The sequence below is a fragment of the Papio anubis genome, chromosome 6, assembly GCF_008728515.1.
Source record: "Papio anubis isolate 15944 chromosome 6, Panubis1.0, whole genome shotgun sequence".
Lineage (NCBI taxonomy): Eukaryota > Metazoa > Chordata > Mammalia > Primates > Cercopithecidae > Papio > Papio anubis.
This window is the reverse complement of record NC_044981.1, coordinates 79,757,888-79,780,945: the sequence shown is the minus strand read 5'-3', so window position 1 is coordinate 79,780,945 and position 23,058 is coordinate 79,757,888. Positions and strand designations below refer to the sequence as shown.

The 23,058-nt window shown below is 36.9% G+C and overlaps 1 pseudogene; it reads left to right on the top strand.

Moving 5' to 3' along the window:
- The first annotated feature begins 1,513 nt into the window (after positions 1-1,513).
- On the top strand, positions 1,514-8,087 carry LOC110743121 (annotated as a pseudogene).
- Positions 8,088-23,058: the final 14,971 nt, after the last annotated feature.

Genomic DNA, 23,058 nt, shown 5'->3' with positions numbered 1-23,058 from the left:
TAATTTACACTTTGTGGCAAGAACCAAAATAAAAGAAGGAATTATGAGAGATAGGCCTGCAGGAGGCCAAACAACTGAACTAAAGGAGGAATAAAAGGCTTCATAGAAATAGAAGAATAGAGAGTCATTCCATAGAATAGGATGAGTCATTTATTCACAACAGCAAAGACATGGAATCAATCTAAATGGCCATCAGTGACAGACTGGATTAAAAAAAAAAAAAACTGTGATACATATACAGCATGGAATACTATGCAGCCATTAAAGGAACAAGATCATATCTTTGCAGAGACATGAGTGTACCTGGAGACCATAATCCTTAGCAAACTAATGCAGGAACAGAAAACCAAATACCACATGTTCTCACTTATAAGTTGGAGCTAAATGATGAGAACACATGGGCACATAAAAGAGAACAACACACACAGGGGCCTATTGGAGGATGGAGGGTAGCAGGAGGGAGAGGATCAGGAAAAATAACTAATGAGCACTAGGCTTAATACCTAGGTGATGAAATAATCTGTGCAACATACCCCCATGAGACAAGCTTACCTATGTGACAAACCTGCACATGTACCCCTGAACATAAAATAAAAGATAAAAAAAAAGAAACAGTGATCTTTGATCTGGGCCTTAGAGGATGTGTACAGTCTATATAGACAGGCTATTCTTAATGGAAAAGAAGCTTCCCTACCCTCAACACCCCTCCCCCACACCAAATTAAGTACAGCAAAATGGCTTTATCTACATATTCTTTGAAAGGAAAACTAAAATCTATTCATTTTCTGTTGTGTTAAAAGAACAGTATATACTAGTTTTCGTTAGTTAATAAGACCATTAGCCAAGTCAGAGTAAATATGATACTCTGAGATTACGAAGCTGAACAAGCATCAGGAGATCTCATTTCATATCCCAGTCTGTGCCAGCTTATAATACAATCTTGGGCAATACAAATTGATATAATGAGAAGAAAAAAAAACTTTAAAAATCGCTGCTTGAACTGAATCACTGGAAGATATTCAGTATGACAATTGGTAAGAAGTGCTCTTTCAGTTTAGAAGGGAAGAAGGGAGGGAGGGTGAGAGGGAGGAAGAAAGGGGGAGAGAGGGAGAAAAAAGAAGAGAATGAAGAATGGAGGGAGAGTGGGAGGGAGGGAAGAAGGGAAGAAACAAGGAAGGAAGGAAGGAAGGAAGGAAGGAAGGAAGGAAGGAAGGAAGGAAGGAAGGAAGGAAGGAAGGAAGGGAGGGAGGGAGGAGGGAGGGAGGGAGGGAGGGGAGAGGGAGTAATGAAGGGCAGGTGGGTGGCAGGAATGAAGGAAAGGATAAATGGAGGAAAGACAGAGGAGGTGGGGGACTGGAGAGGAAAGACAGGAAACAGAAAGAATTATCTTATTTGAAATGGAGATGGAATATGGTAGAGGGGACTGGACGGAGAGAATGGTCCGTGTGAAGGGAGGATTGTGGTGGAAGGGGACAGGAAAATAGTCATGGAAATGAGGAATGGAGAAAGAGAATGATACCTGGTGTGAGTGAAAGCTGTGGCCCCTCAAGAGCAGGACCCACATCTGCTGTGACCACCTTCACATCCCAGTGCTGAGAATAACACTGGGCACATGTTGGGGCTTCAATATGGAAGAAAGAGCAAAAAGAGGATTTGTGAGAACGTTTCATATGTGTGAGTAATCATTAGTGTATCCATTGTGAAAACTAATCTCATCGTGTCTATTAAATAAAATCACGTGCCCTAAGATCCAGCAATATCATTTCTGAGAAACTATATGCCAGAAATAAAATTACCAGTATGAAAGAATTTGTATACAGAAATGCTACTAGCAGCATTGTTGGGGGGTGGTCAAGAAATAAGGACAACCTAAATGTCCATCAAAAACATTTGATAGATAAGCAGACACATTCCAAAGCTCAGGCTCTGAAACCTGCCTTCTTGAACTTAATCTGGGTCCCACAACTTACTACAGTATGTGACATGAGTAGGTTATTTAGACTACCAGTGATTCAGTTTGCTTATCTGCATATTGATGATGACAATAATATCTACTTCATATGTTTATTATAAAAAGTAAAGGAAATCATTCAGGTAGGGTGCTTAGAACAATGTCTTGCACTCGATAAATATTCTCATTACTGGGGGTGTGCATGGGACAAAGAAAAGTGAAGCCAGAGCTGCGAGCACTTTTTCTACCCACGGTGTCTCAGATTCATTCTTAAGAAACTGAGAACTTAATCTTCCAAAATGCCAAAAAGACCATCTTATGCCCCATCTCCCACCCCGGCTTCTACAACACAAATACCCAGCCCACCAGGGTTTGCAAGATACAATCCATACCATCATCTTGCCTACAACAACTACAGGCTGGGAGGGAACCCAGGCACCAACAGCTGGGTCAGGGCATCCTCCAGTATTACGATTCCAAAACCCCCAAAGCCACAAGATAAGCCGCTGATGCCCTACAGGAGGTAGAGAAGAAAGGTCTGGGACCAAGTAAAGGCTTCCAACCCTGACCTATAGTTGTGGGAAATTGGCAAGATTATTGGTGGCATGTGGCAAGATCTCGCTAATGAAGAGAAACAATATTTAAACGAATACGAAGTAGAAAAGATAGAGTACAATGAATCTATGGACGCCCATCATAATTTCCCCATGTACCTTGCTTACATAAATGCAAAAAGTCTTGCAGAAGCTGCTTTAGAGGAGGAAAGTCGACCCAAACAGTCTCACTGTTTGGAGAACCTTACATGAGCCTTCTCTGCTAAAGATCAGATGATTATGATGGCTTTTCAACGAAGCGTACAGCCACCGTTCGTTTCCAGAGAAACCACTGCCTCATCAGTGAAATCCTTAGTGAGAGTGTGGTATCAGAGGTTCAGTCAGTTGTCACAACAGCTAGAATGCAGGTCCTCAAATGATAGATCCAGTCCTTAATGGTTCAACAGCGAAAAGTAAAAGTTGAACGTAAAAGTTGAACTTCTTCCAAAAGAGGAACGACATCAGGAGAAGGCGAAATTCCTGGAAAGCACAGATTCATTTAACAATGAACTTAAAGGGTTGTGCGGTCTGAAGGTAGAAGTGGATCTGGAGAAAATTGCAGCTGAGATTGCACAGGCAGAGGAACAGACCCACAAAAGGCAGGAGGAAAGGGAGAAGGAGGCGGCAGAGCAAGCTTAGTGCAATGAGAGCAGCATCGTTCCTGAGGAAGAGCAAGTGGCCAACAAAGGCAAGGAAAAGAAACACAATGAGAACATTCCAATGGAGACAGAGGAGACACACCTTGAAGAAACGGCAGAGCCAACAGAATGGTGAAGAAGGCAAGTCTACTCCTGAACACAAGGAGAGCGGGCAGGAGAGGGTCAGCAGTATGACAGAGAAAGGAACCAGTGATAGTAATACTGGCTCAGAGAGCGACGGTGCAACAGTGGAGGGGCCACCACCATACTAGAAGATGAGAAAAAAGAGTAAATGTTGCCTTGTTTTATGTGTTTTAAATACTTTTATAAGTGAAAAAATTGTTTTTAGTTTCAATGGTAAAAAATATTCTCCTTACTATGATTTATTATTATTATTTGCTCATAAGAGCACAGAGAAAAGTGTAAAAATGCATTCACCACACTATAAGCCTTGGTGATGGGACTAGAAGGAGAGAGAGAAGTTACTAACTTGATATATACACCATGCTCTGCTGTTTAATTTGTTGTAAGACACGTGTGTTAACATAGTAATTTGAAAATCAAATCCAATGCAACATTTTAAAAGAGTAAAAACAAAATAGAAAAAATGTTGAGGTAGACCAGCCCTACAATATATTAAGGTGTATATTGCAGAAACAGGTGGCTCTAGTAGTTAAATATATTCCAGTGGGATAGAATGGAAAGGTCTGAAATAGGCTTCAGTGGGTATAAGGCTTTATTATAGGCTAAGGTAATATCTCTAATCTTTACAGAAAGGTGGGATTCTTTTAAATGGTACAGAAACAGTTATCTCTTTGGAAAAAAAAATTATGTTGATTTTCTCCCCCGTACCGTAAACTGAAATAAATACCAGATGTATCAAAAACTTAAGTATTTAAAAAAAAAGAAAAGGCATAAGAATATTTTTCTGATTTTGAGGTAAAGAGAGCCCTTTTAAGCATGCAAACAAACAAATCTTAAGGAATAAAATAGAAATGGCTATATAAACATTTAAAACTTCTGTATAACTTCCTTATTCAAGTTTTTAAAAACTATGAATTAAAAGACAAACGAAAACCTGAAATAGTACTCATCATGTGCTGACCATAAAGATAATTTATAAATAATATGAAAATGATGAACACCCCAGTATAAAGAGACTGGGCAAAATAAGTGAGAAGACAATTTGCAAAAGCAGCACACAGATGAAAATGCAAAAAACCATTCAGTGTTTTTAATAACCAAACCGAAATTCAAACAAGAAATACCATTTGTACTTATAAAATTTCTCCCTTGTAAAGGTTAACTTCTAGAAGACCACTTTAATTCGTAGTGTCAAATGCCTCCATCCCGGTAGCAGCCATCGCCACCTGTTGGTGGCACTCAGAGGTAACTAGGGTTTGCTCTGAGTTACAGCTTTGCCTTTCAGAGAAAGCTCCTAAGTCAAAAGTCAGAAACTTCTGTACCTCTACGGTGTGATGTGGAGAAATGGCTTTTTCATTCTATGCTGCCACAGGGATAAAATAGTACATCTACGGAGAGCATTTAGCAATGTAAAAATCATTTAATGTGTTAATAAATCATGATTTAATGAGTGAGTTTGCATGAAATTATAAGAAAATAATCTCACACAAGAGAAAGAAACCACCTACTATCAGCAGCAGATCTGTTAAATAAATTAATTTAATTTAATGAAATTAGTAAAACAGTGATATAAAAACATGAAAAATATTTACTACTTCAAGCTAAGCTGTGGGGAGGGGAAGGAAATGACAAAGTTCTATGTAGATTTAAGTCAATTTTCTTATTTTATGTCTGAAATTATACATGGAAAATGCTGCAAGTTATTATCTCTGGGAGGTAGAATGAGAAATGTTTTAATTTTCTCTTTTCCTCTGGGCATGTGTGTGTTTTATGTTTTTTGTATTTTCTACAATAAATACATACTACTTTTGTAACTAGAAAAGAAAATTCTGTAAAAAATGATGGCAGTCAGGGGCAGGGAAGAAAAGAAGTCTAGAGATTTGCTAAGTTCTTTTAGTCGCTGTAATAGGTGAAAGTGACAAAATGAAATTTCTGAGTGTCAGAAGCTGGACCATAGCCAGCTATGTAGCTGCCCTGGCGTCCCTATCACCCCTATGGCTCTCATTCCTCTTCTGCCCCAGGCTGGGCCCATTTTCTTTCCAATCCAATTTTACGGAAACTGCCAGCATCTAAAGTCTGTGCTCCTTGTCTATCTGCCTCTGTGGGACAACAAATCCCCACTCCTGCCAGCCTTTAATTCTCATTTCAGAATCTGATTCCTCTAAAAGGTTTTCCCAAGTTTGCCTGCTATTCTCTGCTATCTCACCAGCACAATCTGTGATCTTGTGTAAATTAACCTCTCTGCGAATCAATTTCCCCACAAAGTGGGGATAATAAAATTACCTACATCATAGGGTTGTGATAATTAAATGAATTAATATATGTAAAATGCTTACAATAAGACCTGCTAAATAGGTAAACCACAGTAAATGCTGGTTACGATTTAACAATTGTTCTTTTATTATTTTTCCAGAATACCATTTCATAGCACTGTACTTGTATAAAGTATTAATAGGTATACTATTATATTAAAAGAAAAACTAAAGTAAGTGAGGGGAAGGCCAGCCTAAACAAAATTAGTAGGGTTCTTTACTGCAAAATTAATAGGATTTACACTAAATCTGAATGAGTGAGATAAGTGTGGAGGGTTTTCCAAAGTTCTGTTTTTTAAAAGTCCCAAACCCCTTTTCTTAAATTATCTTAATGAATGGTTGAATTTCACTTTTGGGAAGGCTGTATTTGTTTGTTTGTTTATCATTTATCATACATTTGTCTTTCTACCCCTATTCACTTCTGTTCAGTTCAAGGCCTGCTTGCTTTTATTTATTTTTATTCTTTTACTTTTAAATCGATTCGTTAGTCATTTTGAAAGCATTTTGAGATAAGAACGATATGAATGTAAGGGGATGGCTTGTTTCTAAACGAATTACATTCCTGAGGCACGAAAACCTTCTTGCCAAGCTTATGAGAGTTTGAAATAAATTTTTATTGAATGGAAGAATGAGCAGATGAATGCAAGAAAACTACCCCACAGTCTAAAATAACAAATTCACCAATTGTTTTAGAAAGCTTATTAAAACAGAGGTTCTTAGAAGGGAGACTGCATTCTACATGAAATGTGTGTGTTGCATATATAATTTATACTACATCACTGCTGCTGATGTGTTTTTAGAAGTTTAACTCAAGAAAACCTTGCAATAGCTCAAAAATATCCAGCACATTTGTGTCATAATGAGTACCTCAAAACCCATATGAGTGCAAACACAAAAGCTGACTCAGGCAGTGATCTTGGCTGTCTGCTCTGTTTGGGCTCTTGGCATATTGCGATCAATGACATGGAATCTTCTACTGATTCACAGTTGTTTAAGTGGGACACATGCAGGTGGTCTGGGCTAGTAAGCCTGGAGGCTCACCCGGTCCTCAGTATACAATCTCCACTCTTGTTCCACTCCTAGGTAGGCTTTTTGGTACCTGACCCTTGGTCACCCAAACAATGTGTTTAGACCCAGAAAAGGAGTTTTATCTAAATTACAGGATGCCTGGGGCTGCCTGCCCTTTGCAGATGATGGATGTAGATTAGCTGATCTAAACAATTAGTTAAGGAACAATCTGATCCCTAGTGACAATTAGGATGTTTAAGGCATCCTGCTGACAGCTGTGGTGACAGCGGACAGTAAAACTACCCTTCACTGAAATCAAGAAACTGGGTCCTTATGATTTACAGGCAGTCCCCTCCCCCTCTTCCCCATATGGGCTTTTATAGGACTTAAAAATGACTGAAAGGAGCCGCTGCTATGTAGTGGAAAATGAAGAAATGGCAACCTATAATTCTAGCTGATTCATTTCTCAGATCTAGCTCTTCAGAGGACTAAATGAATGGGGAAAACAAAGAAAACTGATAAGGTCTACTTCCCCTGAAATAAGTTGATTTTAAAACGTAAGTCAAGATATTTTCAGAGACAGCACATAGGGGAATCCCCTTGCCTTTTAGTTTTCCCATGCATGAAACTGTTCTGCAGTTTAAAGAGCAATACATTCTTACTAGATAAATTTAGGACAACAGAGTTTAGAGCAAATACTTTATTCAGGGAATCTGGAAATCCTAAAATGCCAATAGAGTACTACTGTTTTGCTACCACTCCAAAAGGAAACATTTTAAACATAAATGCTCCGAAGAAAGAATTAATTTTTTGAATTTAAAATATGTTGTATATTTACATAGGATTGGTTCCCAATTCCTCTATCAATTGAATAAGCCTGTGAATGTGCTCCAAGCTGGCTCCTTCCCTACAGAAAAGAACACATTTCTCCAGAGAGGATTTTGAGGAATGTGTCCAAATCCTAAATCCCTTCCTCCCCGAGAGAAAAAAAAAAAAAAAAAAAAAATGGGAGAGAATCAGCACATGGATTTCTATTTCAACTCTTCTTTCTTAGATCTTTGAATTATGGGATATTAAAAATAAACCTAGAGGACATTGCAATGAATTTTTGGAGCAGCTGGAAAAGAAACCATAAAACGAATGATTACAATCAGCAAAGTGTGATAACAGCTGAACGCATTAGAACCATCCTTAAAAAGTCAGACCCCACCCCCTCCCCTCTTGGGCCTGTTCGATAGAGAAAGGGATGTCACACAATACAATCCAAACACATACTCTGTCCATATTGGGTTAAGAAAATACAGTGCTGGTCATTGTCCCCAAATGACAGACATCCACAGATGGAAAGCAGGAGAATCTGACTTCCACAGTGCTGCTCATTCCACCAGGCAGATTCTGTTTGGAAAACACCCACCTGCACTAGGATCTGACCTGAATACTATTTAAAAAAAAAAAAAAAAAAAAAAAAAAAAAATCTTCACTATGGTCACTGCCTTCTAGAAGGAAGTTTAGATAATTTTTCTTTGTATGTCTTCCTTCGGTAAAGATAGTGAAAGGAAAACCCTAAGGGCATGTAACATTTTCTTGCCTTTATTGTTTAAGTAGGGAGAGTTCTCCCTTAAAGGAGTTTTGTTCTTTCTAACGCAGAACACAAACATTGTCGTATTGAAGGAATGCCTTTTTGATGTGTGGGTATAACATTTCACTTTTGCAAGTTGTTATCCGAATGCATTTAAAAATTATTTAAGCAACAATGGAGGGAAAAAAGGTGAAATTTGGTTCAAGGAAAATAGTAGAATTTTGAAATATCTGCCTTAAACTGTATGTTTTTTTCTTGTTTTAACAGCTTTACATTGAAAATCCAGTTTCACACTGTGACAATTTTATTTTCATACTTGCAAATTTTTAAAACTGGAAAAATTTTTCTTCACTAGGAAGTTGCAACTATGACATGTGTAAACAGACAGTAAAAGAAAAAGAGACTATGCTTGCATATCTATGAAAAGATCATGCCCAAATATAGAAACAGAATTTCAAAGCAGACACCATATGTTTAACTCTATCTTCGAACATAACCCTTTATATCTTCAGGTTTTCACCTATTATTTTGAGATTATAGACATATGTCTTTAGCAGCCTTCACTTTGGGAACTCATTTTCAGTGCACAACATTAAATACATAATTCTCTCAAAAAGAATGAAACTTCTAATTTTTAAATTTTTTATTAATTTAATTAAACTTATTTATTAATTTATGGAGTACATGTGATATTTGATACAAGGATACAATATGAAATGATCAAATCTGGGTAACTGGGATATCTGCCACCTCAAACATTTATTATTTCTTCGTGAAGAATAACACTTTCTTAGGGTTGGGCATCAAAGTTTTTCCCAACATAGCTCTTGGTTTCCTTTTTAACCCCAAATATTTGTGTAGAAAAAAATATAAAATATCAACATTTAAATAGTAAATTAGATTGACTATTTCAGATTTGTTGAGTATATAAATCTAACTTAATGAGATATTAATGAATAGTTCTGGAAATATGGCATCTGAAAATCCAAGTAGACATAGTATCTATTTGTTCTTACTGGGATTTTAAAATCTTGACCCTCTCCAACCCTCCCCCCACAGACAAAAAATGCTTGTCTATATAATCAATTTTATATTATGTAGGCATATATTTAATCTACTTCTACATAAAGAATGGTTTCTTTTTAAAAAACTTTTTAAAGTTAAGATTAAATTTTTTTACATTAAAATAAAACTTTCTTTAAAGATTTAAAGACAGTTGCTTGACAAAAATGTATGTACATATATCTCCTGAGCAATTTTATTTATAAGGACTTATTAGTCAATTGTTTAGAAAAATTAAAAATAGCCTGTTCAATGAGTAATAAGCAAAATTTTTTAAATGATGATAGAGCCATGAATAATGAGATTTTTCTAAGAGCATTTAATAATTTGGGAAAGTGCTCATGATATGATTGATATGATACTAAGAAAAATGAATAAGATAAAAAATGGAAGATATGGTTCATATGGGAGGATATTTTCTTCTTGGCAATGGAAGATGCTGATGGTTGACCAGACCACTGTCTTTAAGGCTCCATTTTAAAATGAATCATATGTATTTTTGTAGCTGTGAACCTTATCCTCTATACTTCTTTCCCTTTGAAAATCGAGCACTCTCTTTTTTCCCTTTACACAGAGCAATATATCTGCCCAGTAAAACAATAAAAATGATGGAAATTATTTGGGGAATGGAGATTAATTTGCAGTTTATTTAAAGATTTTGCATATTTCTTTATGCTTTCAACAGGGCATAGTCCAGGGTGCTAAACTAAAACAAAGGTGCTAGCTTGAAATCTTCATTTATTTAAAATATATTCACCTTCCTTCTTTTATCATGAAAAAAATACAGTTACTCTGACTTCATTAATAACTAAATTACCTTGAGTCTTTGAATTTTAAAATTGTACTATATGGCATAATTTATTAAAAGGTTAAAAGTGGATTTCTAAGAATTTAGATATGAGCGGTTTTTTTAACCTAAAATGTTTTCAGGAAAAAAATTAATTCAAACTTGGAAATTATATGATAGTGCTACTATTCTTTTTATCCCAAACCTTCATTTCCATCAGCTGTATAAACATACTTGAGAGAGCTAAGTATACAAATGTCCAACCGATTTCTAATTGCTTAGTTATTTTCATCAGTACTGACGGTCAGTGGGTTTTTAATGTAAATATTTTACATGTACAATGAGAAAGAGACACAAGAACGAAAGCTTGAGAAGGTTTATTCTCTGCTGCTTGAAATAGCGCGTGGAGTAGGAGGGTGGGCAAATCTGGGCCTTAGAGCGCCACCCCATGGTAGACTGGGCGAAGGCCACTGCAGGGGTGTGCTCGGCTCTTTGGTCCAATATTCTCTGCTTTGTCCGCGTGAAAGAGCTTCCTTCACTCAGCTTATTTAAAACATCAACAATTCTAAATAACTTACCTTCTCTGCACCAGTGGTTGAGTAATTGCTGAATTTAGGAATCCCTTTGAGTATTTCGTACTCTGACTTTAAGAACAGGCTTCCCCACGCCTGCCCTGGCCCAACCCCAGGATAAAACAGAAAATGTGTGGGGATCTGAGTAAATAAATAATCTCACAACAAGGAAAGCGTTGTGAACTTGTGAGCCTGGGCTGCAAAATTCCCTCTCACAAAAAGACTGGTTTAATGATCAGTTTCAATATCTACCATCAGTATTCATACTATCTCTACATTGTTACTTTGCAAAAGATCATAAGATTGGCTAAAATTGCCAAAACCAGTAAACAAGAATAAATGCAGTTAGACTTTCTGGGGTGTTAAACCAGAATGTGTACGTGTGGGTCGTTATCGGTTTAGAAAATTAGAAAATCAGGAACAGTACAGAACAGGATTAGAAAATTAGGAACAAAAGCAAGGCACTGTGAAATGGCAATTAAATTCTTGTTTGACTTAAATGCCTTTCTTTTATAACAGCTATACATCCCTTCCATTTTTATCCCAGTGATTTCTTTTATCTAAAGTAAAAGAACATTACCTTTCTTGAGTTCATTCCAAAATTGTTTAGGGTAACATGGAATAATATAATTGAAAATTCTCCCTGTCACTTTCATACTACATTAGCGGAATAGAAATGTGTTAATAACGTTAACTCTTAAGGCTATTTGTTTGCATCAACTTTAAAAAATGTTAAAAGTGTTGTTACCTTTTTCAATATTAGTAAGTTCTCAAGACTCCCATACACAATGGGAAAAAAAGATCCATTTACAAATGTAACAAGCCCGGGCAGAGGCATTTCTTCAGGCAATTCCCAAGGAAAAGAATTGGGACAAGGAGTCAGAAGCAGGGGCCCCATCTAGCATTTCCAGATCCACACACCCCCTTTCTGTCAAAAATCTTCCAGTTGACTTCACAAATGGCTTTTACAGGTATAATTGGGGTGAAAACCAGCAACATTGGGTGAGGAGATATAAATTCCGCCAAGAAAATAAAAAGTCCAATAGTGAAAAACTTCCCAGGAAAGCACTTGGAAAAGAGGATAGGAAGAGTAGTTAAATGGCAGTTTTCTGCCTGTCCAACCCTCCCTTCTAATGACTTCTTTTATGTCAACAGAACTGCCACTTCACTTATCTCAGGATTTCCCTTTTTCAGGAATGGCGATGGTAATGAAGCATTTTTGATGAGCACAGCCATTGTTTGCTCTGCGCTGTCCTCACCCCTCAAAAGAATTTCCCTTATTATTATGAAAGCTTTTTGTTTTAAAAAATATTACACGTTAATGGAACTGTCGTTTAACAAATGTTTTATAAGTGTACCAACAAGCACATTGTCAAAATAAAAGATAGGAAATAAGTGAAAAAAATTGTCTTTTTTATACTTTATAGTTCAATTTAACACTGCTATCTTTTAAAAAACTGCAGAATATAGCATACACAGGTAAGTATTTACTGTGTAAAGAATAATAATAAAATAAACTCACTTGTAACCATCTGATTAAGAAAGAAGATGTCGCTCCACTTTGGAAGTTCTCTACTGCCCCTTCTTCACTACAGTAACCTTTATCCTGACCTCTGTGACATTCCTTCTCTTATTCTTGTTGTTGTGGTTGTTTTTAAAATATAGTGTTACTATCCATGTAAGTATAAACTGAATTATTTTGCAGGTTATCTGCTGACCTTTCAATGTGTCACTTAGAAGGAGAAGTCCATCTCCTCCAAGATGTAATTTGTAGATATGTCATCATGTGCTCCCACCTCTTTTTCCCATTCAAAAGACTCAAGTCTCCCAGGACCCACATCCCTTTCCTAAGAAGACTTCAGTGCTCTCAATTCCAGTTCACCCTGGGAGATTCTTAAGCTGTAGATGATGGAGTGCATGTGGATAGCTAATAACCAGTGCATTCTATGCATGCTCTGAAAATGCCTGCTCTGGATCTAGGCTAATATGTAGGAAAAGTGGGTGGGCAGATGTTGTTTAATTTCAAAGCATTAGACCCATCATTGTGTTATCCCAAAATATGTCTCAGAATTAGGCTAATGCCCAAGTGTTATAATTTGGAGCTTTATTGCTTTGACCTAAGACTGTATTTTGAAAGAGGCCCTCGGATGGGCATCCTCATCTGCTTTATCAACTGTACATTCTTTATGGTAAAAGAAGGTCTTACACTGGTTTCTGGGATCATGTTTTCAAAGGGGACAAAGGTGAGGCTATCAGGACAGAAGGGATCAGTAATGGGACCTCTTGAAGATCTGCCATTTGATGACTGAATAGCCACAACAGGTAGAAAAGTACTTTGAACCTAACATGCAGGGACCTATGGTGCTGCAGCTTTTAATAGTGGTGGTGTTTGATTGTGATACATGCTGGCCTCCTGAGTCAGGTGGCACAAGAACAAGTTTCCTTCCCAAGTCTCTTCTAGAGTTTTGCTTCAAAAAGAAACCTATAATCCATGCAGAAGGTCAGTGACTGGAACGGTGTTAAAAGAAAACTACTGAAAGAATTTGCCAACACCTTGGACAGACTAACCCAACAAACATCGCCTACTCTAGTAAACACACTAAAGCCTTCTGCAAAAGAATTGTATGATGTTTTTATTAGCAAGGTATGCCTGGGAATGTCAGAATTTTTCCAGCACTACAGGGCCTCTTATACTGCCCCAGAACCTTAGCTTGATTTAGATTTGGAAACAAAATATTATATCCATATCAAGCCCCACTAGACAGAGTCCTTTTGGATCAACAATTTCACTGAAATTAGTGCTTGTCTCCTAAATTTCCTATCAAGTCTTGCCTTAAATCCTTCTATTAAATTTCACTGCTACAGATAATGAGAGTTAGCATACAGCACAACCAAAAATGGTGTGCAGAAGTCAAGGACTATGATTTGCATAGGTGTGCTGATAAAACAATAAATTTCTGTTTCTATACCCCAAAAGACTTGGTACATTGAACAGGTAAAACCCAATGATTCTTGTTTAATCCAGAAAACCCAGGCCCTCTATGGACTGGCCTTCAATTGAGTTATACCCCAGTTTCTAACCTTGACTGTGCATTGGAATCACCTAGGGAACTTTAAAACATACCAATTTTTGTGTTCCACTCTCAGAGATTCTGATTTAATTGGTCTATAATGCGGCCCAGGTGGGTACTGAGAGGTTCAAAGACACTCCAGGTGATTCTAATGTACAGTCAGGATTGGGAACTACCGAGCTAATCACTGCAGAATTGACCACATTTTATGGTCTGAATCAAAGACAATAGAGGTAGAAGGTGCAGGGGTTTGTTCCCAGGCACTGGGTTAAATTGTGACACACACCCCCCCCAAAAAAAAGATATGTTTATGTCTCACTCCTCAGAACCTGCAAATATGACCTTATTTGGGGGGAAAAAAAAATGAGTCTTTGTAGGTGTGATTGAATTAAGGATCTCAAGATGAGATGATCCTGAATTTTCATGAGGGTCCTAAATTCAAAGACAAGTGTCCTTAAAAGTGGAAGACAGAGGGAGATTTGAGATGGAGACTGAGGAGAAGGCCATTTCAAGAAAGAGACAGAGATTGGCATTATTCAGTCACAAACCAAGGAATACTTGGAGCCAGCAAAAGCTGGAGGAGGCAAAGAAAGGCTCTCCCTGAGAGCCTCTGGAGGGAGTGCAGTCCGCACATACCTTCGTTTTGGACTTGGCCTCAGAGTGGTGAGAGAATAAATTTACGATGTTTTAAGTCACTCAGTTTGAGATAATGTTATGGCAGCCCTAAAAAAAAAAATCTAACACATTGTTCAATGGCTTTATTCATATTATCACATTTAATCCTCACAAAATTCCCTATGAGAGAAGTATTATTATCCCCATTTTAGAGATGAGGAAACTAAGGCTAAGAGAGATTGAACAGCTTGTTCCAGAGGCAGAGCTAGTCGTGGTACAACCGGCTTGACCAGAGCCATGCTGAGTGGCATAAAACTGAGAACATGAAACTTCCAGAATGTTAATGGGCCACTTTGACTTGGATCCAATAAGTCTAAATACATCCTGATTCGAGTCCCCCAACTCAATCTTAAGGCCAATATGTTTCATCTTTAAAATAATTTTTAAACGTAGTTTGTGTGAATGGTTATCTGTTCATACACATTCAAATATACAGTTGGAATTAGATACCTAGAAGAAGGATGTTAAAATTCATACACTGTTGCTTGCTGTTAAGATTCCCCAAGCCTTAGGAAACTGGCACATCTGTGCTTGTTTAGTGGTCTTTACAATTACTAGATCTGGGCTTGATGTCTCAAAACTGGAATTGTACTTCTAGCTCAGTTTCTAATATTTGGGTTCTACCACTCGACTTTCTGTATCTCAGTTTCCTCATCTATAGAATAGATGTGAAAACTCTACCTCTCAAGATGATGTGTGTGAAAATGCTTTGAAAACAATAAAGCTCTCTACAGATGTACATTGTGAGTGTGTATGCCATGGTTACTGCTGAAAGCCATATAGGCTCTGTGATTTAAAAAAGTATGGAGGGTGGTTCGGGTGCGGTGGCTTATGCCTGTACTCCCAGCACTTTGGGAGGCCGAGGTGGGTGGATCATTTGAGGGCAGGAGTTCAAGATCAGCCTGACCAACGTGGCGAAACCCTGTCTCTACTAAAAATACAAAAATTCACTGGGTGTGGTGGCAGGTACCTGTAATCCCAGCTACTTGGGAGGCTGAGGCAGGAGAATTGCTTGAATCCAGGAGGCAGAAGTTGCATGAACCAAGATCCTGCCACTGTACTCCAGCCTGGACGACAGTGAGACTTCATCTAAAAAAAAAAAAAAAAAAAAAAAAAAAAAAAACCACTATGGAGGATGGAGAAATCAAATTATTTTTTAAATTTAAAACTGGGTGTTAAAATGGCAAGGAACACATTGCAATCTGCAGAGTCATTAAGTTGTCATAAGGCTTTAATCTCTACAGAGATTCATGCAATTGCCTTAATATGACTAGCAATACAAGTAAACTTGTTCTAAAAGGAATTGTCATAATTCTGGGGGTTTGTGTAAGAAATATATTTTTATTAGTTTTTTTCTTCCAATACTCCAATCATTGTCATCTAGTTTGAACGTAAAGTCAACAGATATGTTTTATTTCTTAATAAATTCAATGGAATGCTTTTTTCTTACATATAGAAAACAGTATGGTTTCATACACACTCATTCAGACACACACAGATTTTTAAAATAATGCTCAAATTAGAGAATAATTATAATGAAACAACAGATTTTCTTTAATAGCACCTATCATAACTGTACATTGCAACATAGACAATATATGATTTTGTAGAAAATTATTTATTGCAATTTCAAGAAAACATTCATAAAATTTGGTTGACAAGCGATAACATGATTTTATTACTAAAGCAGAATTTTCTTAATATACTATTGCTTTCAATTTAGATGGTTTTAATTGGACACATAACATCTAAATAATGGAGATCCAATCTCCCATTAGAATTACATAGTATGCTATTAAATAGTGTTTAATAGCATCCCGTAAGGAAGGAATGGAAATTAGATTTATGAACACATAGTAGTTCACATTTGTTCATGACATTTTGAGAGCATCTATGTAGACTTTAAATCAGAAATAATCTACCACATTTTAACTATTTAAAGTTTTAAAAATAAAAAAGAACCGTTTATTTCTGTTTCAAATGACAGTTCATTTGCATAAAATTCATTTATTTTTCAAGTATAGCCTATATTATACAACTTGAATAATGTTATAAGAAAAAATTTTTTTCCGTCCTGTGAGAATAAATGCTATGTGATGCCCCAAAATAGGAACCCTGATCACTTTCCCAAGCAGCATAGTATTTTCCCCTATGCAATCATTTTATTTTTGCTTGTGCAATATCAGACCTCAATTCTCTCTGTAAAGTAATCATGCTTTGAGACACATTCAAATATTTGATATTCTGAAATCCCAGAGTTACAGTATTTTAAACTTTTATTACATGTAGGGACTTTTTCAGAGAGCCATCACAACATGGTAGAAAATAAAAAAAGAACACGTCCAGAAATAAACACTGATCACAGCATGACAAAATAAATATGCCCTAATTTTTATCTCATGTTAGCCAATAAAAACTAGGAAGAACATGATAGACATGGATCAGAACCAATTCTTTTCTTAGATAAAACTGGCTTTGCTAAACAGAAATCTCTCAGTTCCCTGAAATGATTTAAGTCTTATTGTTCCCTGATTTCTATCCAGGGAGTTACAAAATTACTTCTTGTCATTTTATGAAATACACTGTTTGGAAGTCTGAAAATATGATGCTATTTAAAAATCAATGTTTAAGCTAGCTGTGAAATTGCCTGTTTGCATTTTCAGGGTCTGGGTTTGATGGTGGGTGAAGCATGAGTTGTGACTTTCAGTGTGAAATAATTGCGTGGCCATATGTAAACCTCCTTCGTGTAGCACTAACATGGGTTTATGAAACCACAGTTTACTTAAAATCAGAAAAAAATCTAACTTTTATGAGAAAATACATTTGTGTTTCGACAATACTCTCTCCCCTGCGATGTGCATAGGATTGGTCCTCCAGCTTTTTTTCTTTTAGCAGGTTTAAAATACCAAAGCCCTGCAGTTATTCTGGGGAATCACACAGTTCCCCATGCAGGCGGCAGAGCACCACACACCACACCTCCACCTCCTCCACGGCCCTTGCTCCTGTGGAACCTGTGTACATGTGCCCTGAAGCATCTTTCAACAATAGTATCAGATTTGCTTGTAGTTCTGAAGTAAATGTTTTCATAGTCTGTCACCTTGCTTTTATTAAAGGTGTTGGGACTAAAGCATTAACCAAGGTTGAAAAACACTCATACAGCGGTCCTTAAATGTTTAGAATCACCAATCTCTTTCAGCCTTTTATGAATTGTTTTCACATAGGGATATCTACAGCTAATCAGAAGTAGGACACCACAGATGCTTTCAAGTACTTAACATTTCAGTTTTGTGCCTGTAATGCTTAGATTTGAGGCAAGGCAGCTAGAGTGGGGATCTTTTGTAGTCATTTTAGGAAGCACTTTGCCTTGTTTGCTGTGGGTAGAATCAAGAGTTTTCAGGGAATATCATCTGAATGTTAAAAATATTCTCAGGCCATAGCAGTCTCTGCAATTTCACAATATCTTTAAAAGATTCTATGTCCAGAAACCATCAGAGTAGGAGCTAATTTTATAAAATTTGTATTGAATTTCCAGGCTTTTGCAACAGGCAGCTTAGTCTTGCTTTAGTGCTTTACCTTAAGTAATATTCACACAGTTGTTTAAAAACTGCTCTAAAATAAAAAAAAATAAAATTGATAAACGAACATACAATTTATGCATGTATACTGTGTGCAATTTCTGAGCAAAAACTGAACTCTCTTCTTTGCACACTGCCCCTCCTTCTCCCTCACCAACCCCCACCTTATTTTTTCTTAACGAAATATCTTTTTGAGACTGAACTACTTGGAAGAAATATGTACTTTTTACCAACACAGATTCTGTGTCACTGAGCTAAGTGCAAAATTTAATTAAATGGCAGGAGCGATCTAGTCCCCCTGTGAAGAGGTCTGCTGATAGGTGGGTGAAACAAAACAAGTATGTGTTGCAGGACTCTCGTGCAATGTGGCTGAATCGTGTGTGGTCTGGGTGGACATTTTTTGTCATCCTGTTTGGGAACCAATTCAAGATCTGTTTCTGTTGGCACTTTCCTCCTGTTGTGAATATATTAGTACATCTCTCAAAGTCTCTGTAGACCTGAAAAGCTGGTAATTTAAGCTCTGTGGCTATGACAGACAGTTCTCTTCCATCAGTTCAAGCATGGGTGATGGGGTTTCTCAGAAAGGGAGAGATGTCTCAAAAGCAGAAGAAATAGTACTGGCCCAGGGTTAGTAATGGGTTCTTATCTGTCTTCTTTTAGTTTTTACCACAAATGTTTAAGAGCGCATTATCTCTGGTCTGAGAAAGTTATAAGAAAATCATGCCTTGTGCTTATATTCTTCAACTGATTTCGGAGCCACAGCCTGAAAACTGAGATGAAAAACACAAAGTTTTCCATAGGCCACAAAATGTCAGATCCTTGTGAAAGTCATGTTTATGCCTATCCTTATGAACTGTTTCTTGCTCTCCACTCTGTTCTTTGGTAGAGCCACTGAAAGATTTCAATTTCTCTTAGATTTAATTTCCCCTCCCATCACACTGAGCTCATTCATATGTAGTTATGTGGGAGGATTCCTTTTTATGAAATATCCATGAGATAGCTGTTTTCCTCAGCAGTAAGGAAAAATGAAAGAAAAACTGTACAGATATTCTGCTGTTTACATATTTCTAACACAGTTAATATAAAATCAAATTTTATTTTAAATACATTAAAGTTTCATTTCATATCATACAATTAAACATGTGATAAATCCCAAATCCCAGAGTTAACTGAATGCCAGCTACTCCTCAGTATGTTTTTTTGGTAGATAAATAAATTTGATGTTGATTTATTTTGTGTACAATGATTTATAAACATAGTGACATTACTCTGTGTTTTCAAGAGCTAACAGCAGTGAAAAGATATAGGTGGGCAAACTTTGATTCTTCCAAAATGCCTAAGTAAAAGCAGCATATTAAATTCAGGTGTCAGTCCTGATGGTTCTTTGTATGTTCTTTTATGTGAAATTTTGCACTCATTGGAGTTAACTATACACCTGACACTATAAAACAGTACAACCACGATATAAGCCATTCACACTGGCCACATCTGCAAATATTTTTTTTCTCTATATTTCAGACCCATTAATGAATATGTGATTGTTTCTCTATGACCTTTTAGCTTTCTCTAAATCCTAGGAGACGGCTATTTCTCTTCCTTACCCTACTGAATCACACATGTTCCCGTTCACACTGAGCATCTCTTATCTCATAGTGTTCCTACCTCACAATTTAAGGAAAGGTTCAGGACTCCCCAAGATTCAGGACTGAAAATGAAGCGTAAATCTTACGGGCTAATAAGCACGGCAGTTACTTCAATAAAATGTTACTTAAAAGTCAATAGGCTCCACATGTTAAAGACATTAGAGCTGTTAACAGACCATTGTAAAGTAAGCAGAATCTTTAATAACCTGCATGCAATGTTGCACCATTCCATTTTCAGCTCAGGGCAGGTTTACCTCCGGCACTGAGGCACTGGGCTCATGGTATGAGCCACTCTTGCATTCTCATAATTAACAATCCGACAAGACTGTATCCAGAGCTAAAATCTCAGGGCTCTAGGAAAGCTTAAAACTCAGAGTTTCGCCTTGCACCTATCTTTAGCTTAGAGACAGTCAAACTGCTTGACGCTATGCATCAGACCCAACTTTCTCTGATGTCTGAATCTCTGAGCCTTCAGTCTGAGAAGCAAGAGACACAGAACTGTTAACGAGAGCTGGCTGCAGTACTCTGGAGAAACTGGACCAAACCCAAGGGGTACCTTTAGTGCATACTTTCAGAGACTGAATTGTAAGCTAGAGAAGGCTAATTATGAAAGAAATCTATGACCACGGCCAAAGAACAACTGGACAAAATTAGTTGTGAAGCATTTCATTCTACTTTACTCCTGAGGGAAAGCAAGGCACTAGTTTTGTCTGCAGTTTCTTTTATACTCCCCCAAACTGGAACATTTGTGTTTTAAACTACGACTTTGACACCTAATCTCACAGACACCAAACAAACAAAACATAAAGGTGAAACTCATAGAACATTGTATTACTTAGAGGGTGGTACTGCCTGCTTTTCTGATGTTTCTAGGTTCCTTTTCATTTCAGAGTATGTAGGTTTCTAGATGGAAAAAAAGACAATGAAGACAAATTTTCTTTCTGGTCCTGGCAACTTTTATATTTGACAAATACACAAAGTTTTTTTAGCCTGAATTATTAAAAGAATGAAAACTGATTAGAAATTCTTTTCATAAATTTAACTAATAAGCTATCCCTTATGGCAATTCATCTTATATCCTGACCATTTTCATTCAGAGATGGAATTTATAGACCTTCCCTTTAGAATGGAATCTCCATCTCAAATTTAAGACAGTCATGTTGCTAATAATAACAATTTGGGAAGGGGCAAGGAGGGATAAATCAGACTGGGTCAAAACTGAAGAATATAAAAAATGTGATAACTGTACAGAAAGTTTTACGTTTAGAAGTTCCAATAATTTTACCACCTAAATCATCTATATTTTTGTTTGACATATTCCATTTCAGACTTTGTCCATAGGCATACGAATTAATTGGAACCTAATAAACATAACACTTTGCATGTTTTTTTTTCACTTAACATGTTATTAAAATTACTTTTTCATAATTCTCTGTAAACTTTATCACTTACAATATTCCACTGAGTTGAGGCATATAAAATGTAGTCATTCTCTAATTGTTGTACATTTAGATTGCTTGCCAATTTTTTGATAATTAATTTGAAGTGCCTACTCTAAGATCAACTTCTCAGATGGCAATGAAAAGAGAGTGAGATAAATGGATGCAAAAGAAAATGACACAGGAGTTGTTCCTTAATACCACTGAAGAGTTCTGAGAAGCAATGTCAGGGAAGCCGAAGATTGCTGGCCATAATAACTAAGAAGGAATTTACTAATAAATGATGAGGCAATGTAGCACAAAAGGGGGCAGAGAGGATAAAATATGAGGTAATTCCCTCTGTCCCCCAAAGATAGAACCAAAACAACAAAAATGAGGGTAAGAAAAGAACCTTGGCGTCCCACCTGGGAAACAGTGCCAGATACAGCAGTGAGATGCTGCGTTCCCTAGAATTTCACAGAGTAACCAAGTATGCAATGACTGGGAGAGGCTCCAACAATGCATTTAGGGAAGGAGTTGGAAGAGAGAAGGAACTGCAAAACTAGCTCTCCGTGAGCATTTAAGTACTTATTTAGTTGTCTAATGCCTTTACTCTCAGTTCATGAATAGAACGACTAGTTAGTTCTGCTTCTATATTTGGCACAGAGTGTGACCAAGGACAACTTCTTTCCGTTTTAGTTTCCCCTCACCTATCACAGGAGGGTAATACCTTAGAGCTCTCTCCTGGTCTATTGTTTGGGCTAATGAGGGGTTGTAAAGCATGATATATGAGTAATGTGTGGTGTAAAATATTTAACACCTCTCTTGAGAAAGAAAATTCTAATTGTTTACCTGAAACTGTCTCCCTCACCAATTAATTCCAGTTTAGGAGATTGACACAAGGGGTTCCCCCAAATCAAGTCCATGCCTATGAAGGGTTTAGACAGGTGATAGAGTGAAATTCCACTCCCACCCCCACATACAAAACCACAAGGCTCTTTGGAGGAATTACTGCCTACAACAGACCAGCCAACCTGCCCCTGTGCTTTGCAGGTAATATTTTCATAAAAGGGGTTTCTTTTTGCTCAGTTTGCCTGGTAAGAACATTTAGTAAGTAACGAGTAGCTACTGAAGCTAACCAGGGACATTTTTCTATCCAGGGATTTTTCATTATGTTCGACATTTGGAAATTTCAACTAAAGATAATTGCAGGTAAGCGTCCACCAACCGATGTATTGATTTTCCATGGTAGTTTTTAAAATGGGTACTTGTACACAAAAGACCTCCTTCCTGTATGTTTCAGCTCTCCAGGGTACAATTACATGAAATTATTCAACAGCCAAGTTTGCTTTGTATCACTTCACTGGGTAAGGACACAGAGAAAGCTACTCCCTATGGCACTGAAAGCTGCAAATCTTTTTTGCCTAAATGTTTAACAGCCACATTCATCATGGTCTCATAACAAGGCCGCCCACAGACAACATAGTTCACTTGTTTTCGCCCTACTGTTAAGACTTTACCAGAAAGACCATCTCAGGTCATAGCATTGATTTTCTATTCCAACTAACTGCACATTGAAGGTTATAATGGTCTTGAAGGCTCAACATTGGACTGGTGTCATATAAATTGATTTTTCATACCATTTGCAAACCTTCCAGTACTATCTACAGTTTGGAAGTTCTTGCATAATATTTACATTTTTTGAGTAGCAAAATCTGAAACAAGCTATAGCTAATTTAATAACTATAATATACTTGAAAAAGCACTTTTCAATATACAGTGCATTATTTCATTTATTCCTTAGAATAATTCATTAGAGTAGTTTCATGATAATGTAACAGATTAGCAGAAAATGTCTTATTTGCTTTTGTTCTGTTTGATAATGGTTAACAGAGCTGGGCAAAGAATTTATTCCTTTAACCTTTGAACCCCTGCTTCAACATAAAAATAAGTAGGCTTATTTGTATTTTGTTTTTGTTTTCTTTTTCAGTCTAACATTTATTAAACTCAGTGTGCCAGGCTTGAAGCAA